The 16377-nt window shown below is 45.9% G+C and overlaps 1 pseudogene; it reads right to left on the bottom strand.

Annotated features, from left to right (window-relative positions):
• Positions 1 to 2535: 2535 nt before the first annotated feature.
• The window catches only part of LOC123453223, a 58697-nt pseudogene continuing 44855 nt past the window's right edge, over positions 2536 to 16377 (bottom strand).

The raw sequence follows: 16377 nt of genomic DNA, 5'->3' as shown, positions 1-16377 counted from the left end.
CCCTTCAAGTCTGTAAACCAAAATGAACCTTTTCTTTTATCACAAGCTGCTCTAGGTCAGGTGTTTTCTTCCAGTAATGTGAACCTGACTGTAATGGTAAATGTGGTACCAGAGGAGTGGGATTGTTGATGCTGGAAACCTGACTCTATGGTTTTGGCCTTTTGGAACTGCTTTGCAGGAGGATGTGGATGAACTTGAAATTGTGGCCTAAGAGATGCTTTGCAGTGCTGTACTTACCTGATGGACCACTAAGGTTAGAGTTAAAAGACCTGAATGCATTAGGAAGTAAGGACTTCTCCCCTTTCAGCTGTAATTATATTAGAGGTTACAACCTCTGAGATTGGGCCATCTGACCTGCACTGAGACAACAGAAGAATGTAGCCTCTTTTGAAGGGGCCTGAATGCTGAAGGAGTGTTTTATTTTTCAAAGTCTACTTTATTTCTCCCTGAATTAACAAATTGGCACCCCACCTGGTATGTGGAGTATAAGAAATGCAGGAAAGAGAGGGTCATTGAATTTGCAACACTGTCTTATGTTTTGGAAACAGCCATGGGCAGTATGAAGCAGGTTTACTGGATTACCTGAATGGAGGCCCAATGGAGCCATGAGAATGGACCATGGGTTGCAGTGGAGACCAGTGGAGATGCTGGGACCATGAGATGGCTTCTGGGGAGGGCTACAGGTCCCAGATGAAGTTTCTCAGGACTGTGAGTAGCATAGCTGGAGGGGTAGAATTGGAACTCCAGAGGCTCATTGCTAGTGAGAATTACCGGACTTGGAGATTTGACAGTGACTAGAGTTATTGAACTTGGAGCTACAGAGTTTGATGTTTACCCTGTATTGTATGTATCTTGTATTGGTTGAATATTTCTTTGCTATGCCCAATGCCATCTTTGATAGTGTGAATGTTTATTACATGCTATTATGGGTTTGGGGGGATTTTTGGTATTATGGCTCAGTTAAAAGATCTCAGACTATGGGAATGTTTGAACACCTTTAGGATTCATAAAAAGTATGGGAATTTTTAAGGTTGACTGAATGCACTGCATTTTATATCATAGATGGTTATCAGTTTATGGAGCTAGGGGTGGAATGTTGTGGTTTGATTCAGGTGTCCCTCATAAATTTAGGTGTTCTGAATGCTCAGTTCCCAGCTGATGGAGATTTGGGAATTGATGCCTCCTGAAGGCGGTGTATTTTTGGGGGTGGGCTTATGGGTATTATAGCCAGGTTCCCCTTGCCAGTGTTTGGCACACTATCTTTCTCTAGTTTTATTAATACTTAATTTTTTTTTTAGCTTATTTGAGAGACAGAGAAAGAGGGACAGAGAGAAAGAGAGAATGGGCATGCATTTATGAGGGTACTGGGGAATCCAACCCAGGTCCTTAGGCTTTGCAGACAAGCACCTTAACCACTGAGTCATCTCTCCAGCCCTCTTCTACTTTTTTGTTGTTGTTTATTTTTATTTATTTGAGAGCGACAGACAGAGAGAGAAAGAGGCAGAGAGAGGGAGAGAGAGAGAGAGAGAGAGAGAGAGAGAGAGAGGGAGGGAGAGAGAGAATGGGAGCACCAGGGTCTCCAGCCACTACAAACATACTCCAGATGCCTGCACCCCCTTGTGCATCTGGCTAATGTGGGTCCTGTAACCCGGGTCCTTAGGCTTCATGGGCAAGTGCTGAACCACTAAGCCCTCTCTCCAGCCCCTCGTCTACTTTTTAGTTTGAGTACTTTGTAATGAGAGGCAGTGCTACTATGAATCACGAGCCCTCAACAAGAGCAGGGAGGCGGTACCCTCACTCCAGTTGCATGTGAGAAAGTAACGATACATTCAAGGCTACAAGGCTGAAGCAGCGGCGGGGCAGCTACTTATATGTTTGTCCTGCGAATGTGCCCCGAGCACGGACAGTGCCCCGAAGCCGAGTTCTGACGTCAGGAGCCACGCTTTCAAACACGCTGTCTGGTCTGATGTGAGATGTTTCTTTAGGAACCGGGTGAAGGTGACAGGTAGCGCTAACAGGAATCAGGCCCCAGCCCAGGTTTGCTATAATTCCCCATCTATACACACTTGGCACTGGCGATGGACAGTCCGAGAATCTTCTTCAATAACTTGTCCATCCCACCAAGAAATTTAGCTATTCACTACCATGGTTTTCAACTTATTGGTTTAGGGACCATTTTCTCTAGTTTTCATATACCTACAAAGGTGAGAGAGAGAGAGAGAGAGAGAATGGGCACACCAGGGCCTCTAGCCACTGCAAACGAACTCCAGATACATGTACCCCTTGTGCATCTGGCTTACGTGGGTCCTGGGGAATTGAACCAGGGTCCTTTGGCTTCATAGGCAAACTCCTTAACCGCTAAGCCATCTTTCCAGTCCTTTTATATCATTTTAATTCAACCCTATCTATATCATTATATTTGAAATGAATTTCTTTTTTTCCTCTTTCTCTCTCTCTTTCCTTAACAAAAGGGTCTTTATTTGTGAAAAACCCAAGGGGCCGCTGGAGCACAGGACAGAAGACAGGCTGGCTTTGTCAGGGGACAGTGGCGTTTGGGCAGTTGTGCCTGAGTGGAGGGGTTGGCTCTCCAAGTCCTCTGTGGCACTCTGGGCTGCCTCGGGGACACGTGGCGTTGGCTCAAAGATAGGGTAAGTTCAGGGACCTCAGCTCCCAGCAATTCTGCAACAGGCACCTCCATGGTCAGCTTTGGGGGTTCATCTGTGCCACCTGCAGGTATGCCCACTAGATCTCTCTCTTGGCCCAGCCATGGGGGCTGAGACTTCTCAGTGATCCCTGCTGGGGGTCCAGCAGGTGACACGGGCTGACTGGGCTGGGGGGCTCCCCCAGGATTGGGCTCTTTCCCTTTTGCAAGGATCCTTCTGAATGGCAGCTCTGGTTGCTGTTCTCTGAGAGGTCCTCCCCATCGGGGACTGGTGCCCCTGCCCTGCCTTTCCAGCTAAGGGATCTCTGTGCCCTACCACCTGCCCTAGGGTGCTCCTCTTTCTGGGGTCCACCACAGGGACCCATGTGAAAATGTGAAGGGAAGTATTGCTCACAGTCACCTAGTGCTTCTCCCACCTCCTGACCTTCTCGATGGCCGCCATCACCTTCTTGGTGTCTCCTTGGCCCAGCTACGGGTCCCTGAGCCAGACCACAGAGGACTGCCTGGAGTCCCTAGGGGTCAGGGCTGGGCCTGCATTGGCCTCTTTGTCAGCCTTCCCTCCAGGAGTGGGCCTTGCACCCCTCCCCGGCTCCTCAAGGTGTCCACCAGTGCCCTCCCCCTTCCTGCCGCTGTGCCCAGCCCCCTGAAATGAGTGTCTTGAAGACTGTGTAGAGTTGGGTGAAGGTTTTAGCCACCACGCCAATCTGCCTTTCTCATTCGTTGTTATCCTCATGCAGCGGCCGCGCCGGTCTCGGTATCATTTCAGTTTTGGTGTGGGTGCTCCCAAGACAAGCACCTCATTTATGTGACTCGTTTCAAATGGAATAATTTAGTATAGTTTGAAGCTATTTTTAATTTTAATTTATTTATTAGAAGAGAGGGAGGGAGAGAGAGAGTGAGAGAATTGGTGCGCCAGAGCCTCTAACTATGGCAAACGGATTCTACATGAATTTGCTACCATGTGATTTTGGCTTAGGTGGGTCGTGGGGAATCAAACCTGGGTCCTTAGGCTTTGCAGGCAAGTGTCTTAACCACTAAGCAATCTCTCAGCCCCTGTAGATATTTTGATGACACTTAGCTGGATACTTTCCCATAACCACCTTGCTGGTTGCTATGTTCACCATTCCTGTAGTTATTTTAACATTGTTTTTATTGATTTGAGACAAAGTAGGGCAGCAATGGGAATATTGGTTCAATCATCAAACACAATTTAGAAAATTTAGTGATAAGAAACCATTTCTGAAAGTATGTACAAGTTATATTTAAGATAATTACAAATGGAGAAGAGCCAATGAATCTCAATATAAATGACAAAATGCTTACACCAGTAGACTCTGATATTGCACGTATATCAGCACAATGCCCAGAGTAACTACCATTTTAAACACCTATATAAAAATATATTTAGGCTGGGCTTGGTGGCACACACCTCTAATCCCAGCACTTGGGAAGTAGAGATAGGAGGATCACCATGAGTATGAGGCCAGCCTTGGACTATAGGTTGAGTTCCAGGTCAGCCTGGGTTAGCATGAAATCTTACCTTGAAAACAAACAAATGTATATATTTTAAAAACACTATTGAGGGCTGGAGAGATGGTTTAGTGGTTAAGTGCTTGCCTGTGAAGCCTAAGGACTCTGGTTCGAGGCTCAATTACCCCAGGACCCATGTTAGCCAGATGCACAAGAGGGTGCATGCGTCTGGAGTTCGTTTGCAGTGGCCCTGGCACGCCCATTCTCTCTCTCTCTCTCTCTGCCTCTTTCTCTCTCTGTCTGTTGCTCTCAAATAAGTAAATAAAAATAAATGAACAAAGCTTTAAAAAAACACTATTGATACTAACAATAGGAATCTAAAATTTATTCAAGCAATACACATAAAGGCAGGAAAAATAGAACAATGAGATAGAAGGAAGAAACAAACAACAATTAATGAAATGTCATATTTAAGCCCTCATCTATCACTAATATTACATCAAAATTAGTTATCATGGGGGCTGGAGAGATGGCTTAGTGGTTAAGTGCTTGCCTGTGAAGCCTAAGGGCCCCAGTTCGAGGCTCAATTCCCAATACCCACATCAGCCAGATGCAAAAGGTGGCATATGCATCTGGAGTTCATTTGCAGTAGCTGGAGGCCCTGGTGTGCTCTCTCTCTGTCTCTTTCTCTGTATCTGTCACTCTCAAATAAATAAATAAAATAAAAATAAAAATAGTGCCAGGAGTGTTGGAACACGCCTTTAATCTCAGCACTCAGGTGGCAGAGGTAGGAGGATTGCCACGAATTCAAGGCCACCCTGAGACTGCATAGTGAATTCCAGGTTTAGCCTGGGCTAGAGTAAGACCCTACCTCAAAAAACCAAACAATAAAAAATAAAACTAAAGCTGGGCATGGTGACACACACCTTTAATCCCAGCACTCAGGAGGCAGAGGTAGGAGGATTGCTGAGAGTTCGAGGCCACCCTGAGACTCCATAGTGAATTTCAGGTCAGCCTAAGCTGGAGTGAGACCTTACCTCGAAAAACCAAAACTAAATAAATAAATAACACTAGCTATAATATTAGTTTTCAATGCCTGGATAGATGGCTTAGCAGTTAAGGCATTTGTCTGCAAAGCCAAAGAGCCCATGTTCCCCAGGACCTACGTAAGCCAGATGCACAAGAGGCACATGCCTCTGGACTTCGTTTGTAGTGGCTAAAGGCCCTGGCATGCCCATTCTCTCTTTGTCTATCTTCCTTCTCTCTGTATCTCTCTCTCTCTCTCTCTCTCTCTGCTTGCAAATAAAAAAAAAAAAAGCCTAGCTATCATATTAGTTTTCGAACAAATCCTTTTGTTGTATATAAAAAGCAATGTTAAGATAAAAATCCAGCTGGGCGTGGTGGCACACACCTTTAATCCCAGCACTCAGGAGGCAGAGGTGGAAGGATTGCCCAGAGTTTGAGGCCACCTTGAGACTACATAGTGAATTCCAGGTCAAAAACCGGAAAAAAAAAGATAAAATCTAATATTATAAAATTTGATTAAAAAGTCCTTGTTGATAAATAAATTCTTCATTGTTAAATTTTACAGCAAACAAACAAACAGAAAAAGCATGCTCTAGGCTAAAATGTTTCATAAAATAAAAACAGAAATAAAGAAGTCAACTCTGTAACTGTGTTATAAAAAAAAAAGGTTTAGAAATTATATTTATTTAATGGGATTTGCTCCCCTAAAATATTTTCTTGGTGAAAATGAATTATTAGTATTATTCTATTTAAAAAATTATAAACCAAGAGTCCAAAGACCTTCAGATCAGTATTTGTATCATTTGGAACTCAATGCAGAAAAAGAAAACAAGTGGGCTGGAGAGATGGTTTAGTGGTTAAGGTGCCTGTCTGTAAAGCCTAAGGACCCAGGTTTGATTCTCCAGGACCCACATAAGCCAGATGCACAAGGCAGCACATGCATCTGGAGTTTGTTTGCAGTGGCTCGAGGCCCTGGTGTGCCCATTCTCTCTCTGTCTGTTTGCCTCTTTTTCTGTCTGTCTAAAATAAATAAAATAAAATAAATTTAAAAAATAAATTTAAGCCAGGCATGGTGGTGCATGCCTTGAATCCCAGCACTCGGGAGGCAGAGGTAAGAGGATCACTGTGAGTCCAAGGTCAGCCTGAGACTAATTCCAGGTCAGTCTGGACTAGACTAGGCTCTACCTCAAAAAACAAAACAAATAAATAATTTTTTTCATTTATTTATTTATTTGTTTTGGTTTTTTTTTTTTTTTTGTTTGTTTGTTTTTCAAAGTAGGGTCTCACTCTGGCTCAGGCTGACCTGGAATTCACTATGTCTCAGGGTGGCCTTGAACTCTCGGTGATCCTCCTACCTCTGCCTCCCTAGTGCTGGGATTAAAGGCGTGCGCCACCACGCCCGGCTTAATATTTTTTTTTTCTTAATTAAGAAAATAAGTGCTCTAGGTACTTCTAGCAGAATCAGGTGTACTGCAGAGAGGGACTTAGACAGAGGAGCTGAGGTCAGAAGCCAGCACTAAATTTTCCGTTCCAATCCAGAGGCGAGACAGCTGCAAAAAGTGGCAGCTGCTCCCACCCACGACTCTGCCCAGCACAGGGCGGGGAGGACAGCCCAGCACCCCAAGATTCCTTCTGAAGACTCCTGTGATCCAGAGCTAGAAGGGCAGGGCCTTGACTTTGCTTCCAAATCTTCTTGCTTGTGAATATTTATATCAGCTTTATTTGTAAGAGCAAAGAAATTAAAACCAAAATACCCCTTGATAGGTGAATAGTTAAACAAACGGTGGTCTAATAAAAAAGAGGATGGTCATCACAGAAAAAAAAAAATTGCCACAGAGTCTCACTCATCTACAGCACCTAACTTGAATCTACCCAAGATACCTTACACACCCAGCAAGCATCTCGTGGACTAGACACTAGGATGGGTGGGGAGGGATAGGAGGGCAACAAAGGGGTGGGAAACACAAATCTCGACCCAAACGGCAATGGTACCATAAAATTCTACTTCCTAAAAGGCAGACCAAATGGATGAACCTTCACCAGGCCCTTACAGGGAAGACCTGAACCACAAGACTCTGGAGAGGGTATGATGAAGACTAACCTTAATCTTCTACAGCTCCCCTCCCTCCATCCCTCCCTCCCTCTCTCTTTCTCCCTCTCTCTCTCTCTCTCTTCTCTCTAACTCTTGTATATTAGTTATCTTTTTCCTCCTTTTATTAGTGACCACTGACCTGTAACTCCCAGTACCAGCATGTGGCTATCATCCACAATGAGCTTTTGATCAGAGAGACTACAAGGTTCCCTAAAAGAAAGACAGATTTCTGTCAGAGTACTTGATGAACCACCAAAGGTTAGTGGTAAGACCCTACTGCTGAAGATACCTTATGTGGTTGACACATAAAATGGAATGGCCTGGCTGGAAGTTGGAAGAGAGTCAGTCCCCAGACAGTCAGCGCGTCTAGTGCCAGAAGGTGCTACATGGGTGACTGGTGGAAAATGACCAATATCTGTCCAAGAAACTCATATTCTAACCTACTTAGCAGCAAATAACCTGTTGTGATGCCCACACAAGTGCAATAGTGGCACACAGCCATGGTGGGGAACCAACTGCTCTTGATTTGGCTAACTGATCCCCTCAGTGGTATGGGACCTATAGCTGGAGCTGGGAAACAAGTCAGAACCATATTCAAACATAAGCCCACTCTCCATTATCAAGCTACCATCAATCGTGGGCTACAAGAGGGCCTACACCTATTAAATTCTCTATAAAAAAAAAGTAAGGGTTATCTCATTTGTCCTGGTGCTAACTTACTCTCCGTTGGAGAATCTGCTTCTCTTTCTCAGATAGATGTAGATCCTAAGGAGAGAGATACCCCATCATACCCCAAAAAGGCCCCCTCTGAAACTAAGAAAAATTGGCAAAACAAGCAAGGGTGCTGTTTTCTTGGTGAACCTGGTACCAACATAAGGGTGAAGGAGATCAACACAGAGAAAAATCAACTCCTACCAAATCAGAGGGCCAGAGAACCAGAGCCCCCCAACACCTCATCACTGAAGCAGACCAAAAATGAACCCAACATGGCTCAGGAAAATTTTGCGGAAGAGGGGGCAGAAAGAATGTCAGAGCCACATGTTGGGTCATGATACGCAGAGACATTTATCTTACCCATAACTGTGGGTTAACTCCACAATGCATGACCCATATGCCTCAACAAGGGGGGGCCAATGGGTAGGGGGTAGGTCACGGATGAGCCTAATTATGGTATCAAACTGACTGTATTTGCTGAATATAAATTAATAAATAAAAAAAAATGTAATCTTAAAAAAAAAGAGGATGGTCAAAAACTTGGATGGGCCTCCAGGGTATTATCTGGAGTGGAGTGGCAAAATGTGTGCTCAAAGATCTTCACCTCTGGCTCTCCTACCATTGAGAATATTCTAGATCCAATTCCTTCTGGGTTAAGAGGAAATTTTGCTCCCGAACCTTTTGCAAGTTCTGTTACCCCGGTCACGAGGAGGGTGGCCTGGCTGAAGGCTGGCGAGGCCCACATGTGCTTATATACCGTGTGGCTTGGGGAAGGTAAGAGCCTCGAGCATGCAGCTGATGTGTGGCTGGCAGGAGAGCTAAGTACAGGCCAGGATGGTAACTGACGGGCCTCTCTACTGGCCACAGGCACCAGGAGGGCAGTACAGCGAGCCAGATGTCCGCAGCATAGGACTTAGTGAGCGCGCTCAGTGAGCAGCGTCAGAGAGTCGTCTGGCCTACGTTCCCTGGGTGTGTGGCATTGCAGGGGTGACTCCAATCCCTTCCTTCCCTGCACAAATTCAGCCCTTTGTTAGAGTTAATCCACCTCCCAATACCACTTTCTGCTTTTTTTTTCCTTCTTGTTTTGGCTGTAATTTCCTAAAGCTCCAACAAGTAAACGCTTTTTGTAATCTCCCAGACTTTCAAAGCCATCCAACCAGTTAGCTGTGCTGGCTGCCACGGCACCGGGAGACAGTTTGGATTTGTCCAAGCATAACAGCTCTCTGAGGGGACCCCACAAGTGGCCATCCTCTGGCCCAGGTCCATGGTCCTCAATGATCCCATGTCACAAGATGCCTGGTATCTTTGAGGAAAACTTATTCACTTGAACCCTGAAAGGTAAAATACACCATTAACAGTGATGCAAGGAACCAAGCTTGCTAAAGTCATTTTCATCTGGTACCTCTGTGAATGAGTATATTATACCCATTTTACAGATGAGTCTTACACAGACACAAAATAGACCAGCTGAGATTTATGCTTAAGTCTTCATCTTCCAAGACTAGCAGTTTTCCCATTTCACCACATGGCCAACTCATTTGATGGCCCTTGTTGCCTTGCTCTCTTTGAGGCTCTCCATGGAAGATTGTTCTACAGTTTATGCCAAAACAATGATACTTTTCTTTGGCATGTGTGTGTGCTTGCAAATGTGCACATGTGTGTACACGTGTGTGTGGGGGTATACATGTGTGTGGAAGCTGGAGGCCCATCTTGGTGGTCATTCTTAGGTATGCTGTCCACCTCTTTTTGAGACAGAGTCTCTCACTGGCCTGGATCTTACCAATTAGGCCAGCAAGCTCCAGGGGTTGGTCAGTGTCCACATGACCTGTGCTGGGATTACAGGTGTGAGCCATTGTGCCTGACATTTTTTTCTTGTGAAGAAAGCACTTTACCAATTGAGCTATTTATCCAGTTCCTAAATAGAGCTGCTTTTGATGGGGACAGGTAGGAAACTGGATGGGCTGACGTAAAAGAAGCAAACTTGGAGGTTTGGGAGATAGCTCAGTGGTTAAAGGCACTTGTTTGCAAAGCCTGATAGCCTGGCTTTGATACCCCAGTACTCACATAAAGCCAGATGCACAGAGTGGTGCATGCGTTTAAAGTTCATTGTGGCAGGAGGACCTAGTGCATCCATTCTCTCTATCTCTTCTCTCTCTCTTATAAGTAAAAGTTTTGTTAAAAAAAAGAAGTAAACTTAAGCTGGGTGTGGTGGCGCACGCCTTTAATCCCAGCACTTGGGAGACAGAAGTTGGAGGATTGCCGTGAGTTTGAGGCCACCCCGAGACTACATAGTGAGTTCTAGGTCAGCCTGGGCTAGAGTGAGACCCTACCTCAAAAACAACAACAACAAAAAGAAGAAGAAGGAGGAGGAGGAAAAGGAGGAGGAGGAGAAGAAGCAGCAGCAAACTTGACTGTCTCCATCAAACTCGGCTATATGGTTACATCATTTGTGGTAGGCAGAGTTCAACAAACAGAGGGGAGAAAAAGATGCCTGCCATTGCCTAGGGAAATAAAGGTGTGGCCGGTTGTCCTGGGGACAGCGGTCAGGGTGTCTGCCAGCTCTAGACACCTCCGGACCACCGCACATCATACTGCTTCAGTAAGTGCTTCAAGGCCTCTCATGGAAGGCTTCCACCTGCTTGCTCAGCTTCCTTGCCAGGCAGTTCACTCCCTTGCCCAAATCTACTCTTCTCCTTGCTATAATCTTCATTAATATTCTGGTCTGAGCCGCGTCCTGTGAGGAGGCAGCAGGAAGCTCTGGCTGGATTAGCCAGGCATCGTGAAACTCTCGGGGACAAAGATATCCAAATCTTGCAGGTGTGGGCTGAATCCCAAGTCTGCTTGGCAAGAGGACAGCCCCAGAGGTTTCCAGGGATACATACATTTTCTCCTCCCCTTCATATCTTCCCTTGTTGTTTTAAAAGCCATTTGAAGGCTGGGGAGATGGCTCAGTAGTTAAGGCTCTTGCCTGCAAAGCATAAAGACCCGAGTTCGATTCCCTGGTACACACGTAAAGCCAGATACAGGAGGTGGTGCATGTGTCTGGAGTTGGTTTGTAGTGGCTAGAGGCCCTGGCATGCCTATTCCCTATCTATCTATTTTTTCTTTCTATCTATCTATCTATCTATCTATCTATCTATCTATCTATCTATCTATCTATCTATCTATCTATCATCATCATCATCTATCTGCCTACCTATCTACCTCTTTCTCTCTCTCAAATAAATAAATAAATAAAACATTAAAAAAAATAAAAACAAGCCTGGCATGGTGGTCCACACCTTTAATCCCAGCACTTGGGAGGCAGAGGTAGGAGGATCACCATGAGTTTGAGTCTACTCTGAGACTACATAATGAATCCCAGGTCAGCCTGAGCTAGGGTGAGACCCTACCTTGAAAAACAAAACAAAACAATAATAAATAAATAAATATAAAAGCCATTTGACCATTGTCATGAAAAACATTTGGCATTTCCCATCCCTCCGTTTCTTTTCTTTTTTTTTTCTGTTTTTTTGAGATAGGGTCTCACTCTAGCACAGGCTGACCTGGAATTCACTATGGAGTCTCAGGGTGGCCTCGAACTCATGGCAATCCTCTTACCTCTGCCTCCTGAGTGCTGGGATTAAAGGCATGTGCCACCACACCTGGCTACCACCCCTCCTTTTCTATGCATAGTCTGAGCTGGAGGGGTGGCTAGTGCCTGTGAGGGAGATACTCCTAAGATTTACCACCCTCACACCCTAGGCCCTGCCTTTGGTGCTCATAGCAGTGTGGGCTCTTTGTTTCTTCTGGAGTTGGCTTCATTATCTACACAAGTGGCATAATACTAATTCATGGAGTTGTTAAAGGATCGAGCGGCTCACTTGCAAGAATGCCTGGTAAACGTAGTGTGAGCTCAAATGTGTGGCATGGCGGTTGTGATCATAATGACAAGATAATGACACAGGATGATGAGGGGAAGATATTGGTATGGAGTGCTGCTGCTGCTGCTGAAGATAAGGAAGAAGAGAAATGTGATGAGAATGCTCAGAGTTGCAGGATCGTTCTCAGGTTGACTTTGATGGTTGGAGAGCTGGCGGAGGTGCAGAGCGGTGGCGGTCCCTCCAGCTCAGATCGGCACCAGGGAGGAGAGCCTGACTTTCTTGACCATGGCACGGGGGTACCCTTGACCTTCACAGTATCACTTTGTTCCTGCCTCCTGAGAGAGTCTACGGGGGTCTCCGATTCACCTAAGCAAGGTCAAATGGAAAACCCAAAGTCATATGGACTAGAAAATAATGGTACAACTTTAAGTGAGGTGTTTCTGATTTGATAAATTCTTTTTTGAAAAAAATATTTTATTTAGTTATTGGAGAGAGAGAGTAGGAGAGAATGAGTGTGCCAGGGCCTTCAGTCATACAAATGAACTCCAGACACATGCACCACCCTGTGCATCTGGTTTTCGTGGGTACTGGGAATCGAACCTGAGTCCTTAGGCTTCACAGGCAAGCATATTAACTACTAAGCCATGTCTCCAGGCCCTGATTTGATAAATTCTTAATCTTCGTATTCATCTCTTTATATAAGGAAGACTGTTACCATCCCAGCAGAAGTAAGCATAAGGGGAGTAAGGAGCTGATTGTCATGCTGTACCCTGTGACCCCAGCACTCTGGAGTTGGAGGCAAGAGGATCTGCAAGTTTGCATCCAACATGGGCTAAGTTCAAGGCCAGCCTGAGCTATACAGCCAGATTCTGTCTCAAAGAAACAAACACATTTGAAAAGAAAGGGGCAGAGGGCTGGAGAGATGGCTTAGCGGTTAAGCGCTTGCCTGTGAAGCCTAAGGACCCCGGTTCGAGGCTCGGTTCCCCAGGTCCCACGTTAGCCAGATGCACAAGGGGGCGCACACGTCTGGAGTTCGTTTGCAGAGGCTGGAAGCCCTGGCGCGCCCATTCTCTCTCTCTCCCTCTATCTGTCTTTCTCTCTATGTCTGTCGCTCTCAAATAAATAAATAAATAAATAAATAAATAAATAAATAAATAAATAAATAAATAAAAAAGAAAGGAGCAGAGACAGCATCACCAGGCTGTCCAGAAGCCATATAAACACTGTCACGAGTGTAGTCTTGTGGCCAGTTGAACTCAATGACCCTGAGTCCCTGTTAGTGCTGTGATATCAGAACACATACATGTGTGCACTATTACCTGTATTCTCCAGAGTGGAAAATCGTTTCATCTTATTTGTCAACGTGAAATGGTGCTTAAGACTAAGGTCCCAGGTGTAGGCCCCACTGTTACCTTTTTTATCGACAAAGGTCCACAGAGGGACAGGAACCTGTGCAAGTGAGTTAGACGTGAGCACCAGGTGCAGGACTCAGCTGTCCAGACACATCAGTCTTCTCTGAGAGACAAGCCTTCACTTGTGAATGCCAGTGTGTTCAACCCGCATGCCTCTCTCAAGACAGTTCCTCCACATTTGCCCAAATCATGGGCAAATTGGTCTCATCTGCTTCTAATAGCTCATCATGGGCCTGGCTCCTTCTTCAGAACCAACCAGAACCCTGGGAAAGACACTACCGGTAGTGTGCATGGGCATGCCTTGTGATGACATCTCCCTCCGTGATGTTATTGGCACCTCAAGCGCAGCTCGGGGACATGGGCAGGGCACAGATAATTATCTCTTGTTTTCAGAGATGGAGTAACACGGTTCGCTGGGTTTCTGGAACAGTCGCTACCCTCCGTGGACCTCAGTTTCTTCACCTGCACTCTAAGGTGTTCTCCCATTTCTAGTCTAGAATTTAGCCAAGGTCACATAGGTAGTTAGAAGTAAAGTCAAAACCAGAACAGAGACCTTGAAGACCCTATACAAATTCTCTTCTTTTTTCAAAAATTTATTTACTTATTTATTTGACAGAGAAAGGTGGGGGATTGAGAGAGAGAGAGAATGGGCACACCAGGGCCTCCAGCCATTGCAAACGAACTCCAGACGCGTGTGCCCTTGAGCATCTGGCTAATGTGGGTCCTGGAGAATCGAACCTGGGTCCTTTGGCTTTGCAGGCAAACGCCTTGACCACTAAGCCATTTCTCCAGCCCCACATTCTCTGCTTAATACGAGTTGCATAGCTTCGTAATGGCTGCTGTGACAAAGCACTATGAAATTGGTGCCTTAAAACAAAAGAGCACTGGTCTCTCATAGTAATGGAGGTTGGGAGTCTGAAATCACATGTTGAGGGCCATGCATTCTCCAGAGCCTGTGTCAGGGGGGTCCCTTCCTGACCTGGCTCTATTTTCTGGTACCCCAGGCATTCAGGATTTGAGCCACATCAGCTCCAATGTCTGTTTCCACCTACCTGGCCATCTTCACTCTGTGTTTGTCTGTTTTCCACAGTCTTCTCTTCTCTGTGCCTCTGTGTCTAGATTTTCTCTTCTTCTAGGGACACTAGTCTTACTGAATTTGCCCAAACCTTATGACATCAGCTTAACTTGATGACACCTGCAGAGACCCTAATCCAAATAAGGTTACATTCATAAGTACGAGGACTTCAATAGATATTTGGGGGGAGGGCAATTAAACTCAACAACAACAAAAAAAATCTAACCTTCTTTTGGTTTTTCAAGGTTGTATCTTGCTCTAGCCCAGGCTGACCTGGAATAGTCTCAGGGAGGCCTCTAACTCACCGCAATCCTCCTACTTCTGCCTCCCAAGTGCTAGGATTAAAGGTGTGGATCTCCACGCCCAGCTAAAAATCTAACCTTTTCCACATTCGTATGCGTGCATGTGTATTCTCATGTGTGTGCATGTGGATGCCAGAGGTTGGCATCAGGTGTCTTCCTCAATCAAACTCCAGTCTTCACATTTGTATGGCAAGTGCTTTATCCAGTGAGCTATCTCCCCAGCCCTGATATCTAAGGTAAGAGAGAAAGGAGAGAGAAATGCCTACATTCCCTTAGGCCACACTGGTTAGCACGGACCAGCTCACTTAAGATGCACATGCAATAGTTTACTATTGATAAATTATCTCCTTTGGACGGAGAGACGACTGAACAGAGACATTGAATGACTTTCTTCAGGTCAAACAAGTCCTCAGCCAGTTCCTGACCCCTGCCTAGCAGGCTCGAGGCTGAACTCTTAGCCACCAGGCAATGCCGCCTCTGCAGCATGTGGACCTGTGGCCTCCGTTCTTGTGGTTTCCCATGGGGGTGGCTGTAAAGAGGGCTGTGTTTGTGTGGTGAAGAAGAGCAAACACTGTTGGTAATTTTGTTTTCTCAGCTGAAACGCCAACACAAGGTGAGTTGATATTGAGTCTAGCGTCCCCTCCTCAGCTCCCCGAGTTGACTGTGGTTTCCCACAGCAGCCTGCGGCCCAGGGTGAGGTCACTGGCAGGAGTGGGCATGATGTGAGTCCCAAGGACTAAGGAACACCGAGAACTTCACTTGAACGTCAGGCTTGGGGACTGGAAAGTATAAAGTGCCTGGGCCAGCCCACCTTACCCAGCTGAGATCCCTTGAGAAACTCAAGGTGGATGAGGGTGTGAGAGAGCCTGGGCATTCAGAAAGCCCTGTGAAGGAGTCCCTTACTCGTTGGCAGCTGGTTGTGTGACCTCAGGCAAGTAGTCCACATTCTCTGAGCCTCAGCTATCTCTGCAGTCCCCACTTCATAGAGCTGTGGTTAAGGCCACAGGAACAAGGCATGTCTAGGGCTTAGCCCAGTGCTGGCCCAGAGGAGGTGACGTGACTTCTCACAAATGGCGAATGATGTGGCTGATCTGGGGTGTGCTGGGAAGTAGGAAGAAACAGAATTCTTATGTCACCAGAAATTTACAGAATTTAAAGCAAACACAGATATACAGATTGGACTAAAGCTAAGTCTTGGGGTAACCGGGAAGGAAACAGAAGGCCCATGGGGAAATGGAGCCCTGACAAAGACTTGAAGGAGCGCAGGATGGAGGATGTGCATCAGGAAGGCCTATAAGGCCAACCACTTCCAGGTTCTAGAGCCTTCCACTGTTGTAGTAGGCCCGCTAGGGAGCATATCCCAGACCTGTCTTGAGATGGCTAAGCTCCTCCTCTTTCTTCTCCCTTACCTACAAATCAAGTGTGTCTCCCCTTGGAGACACACACACACACACACACACACACACACACACACACACACACATTTTCTGTACCACTTTTTGTTTGAAGAATCACGAAGCCTGGGTTTTCCCTGGGAAGGGCCTGTCAGTCAAGAAGTGTGTTACCCAGAGCTAATGAGTAACTCCAGAGAGATCAAAAGATAGAAGTGATGCCTTTTATTAAGCTCACAGATTTATTATAAGTGAGTCGGCAGGACCACACAGGTCTCTGGTCCCAGCCCAGGGAAGCAGAGTGTGTGTGTGGTCTCTAGTAGTGGCAAGGCAGCGAGACAGCGGGTGTGAGCCTAATAAAGGCTATAAT

Source organism: Jaculus jaculus, chromosome 6 (assembly GCF_020740685.1).
Source record: "Jaculus jaculus isolate mJacJac1 chromosome 6, mJacJac1.mat.Y.cur, whole genome shotgun sequence".
Classification (NCBI taxonomy): Eukaryota; Metazoa; Chordata; class Mammalia; order Rodentia; family Dipodidae; genus Jaculus; species Jaculus jaculus.
The sequence above is the reverse complement of the archived record's forward strand: the minus strand, read 5'-3'. Positions and strand labels throughout refer to the sequence as shown.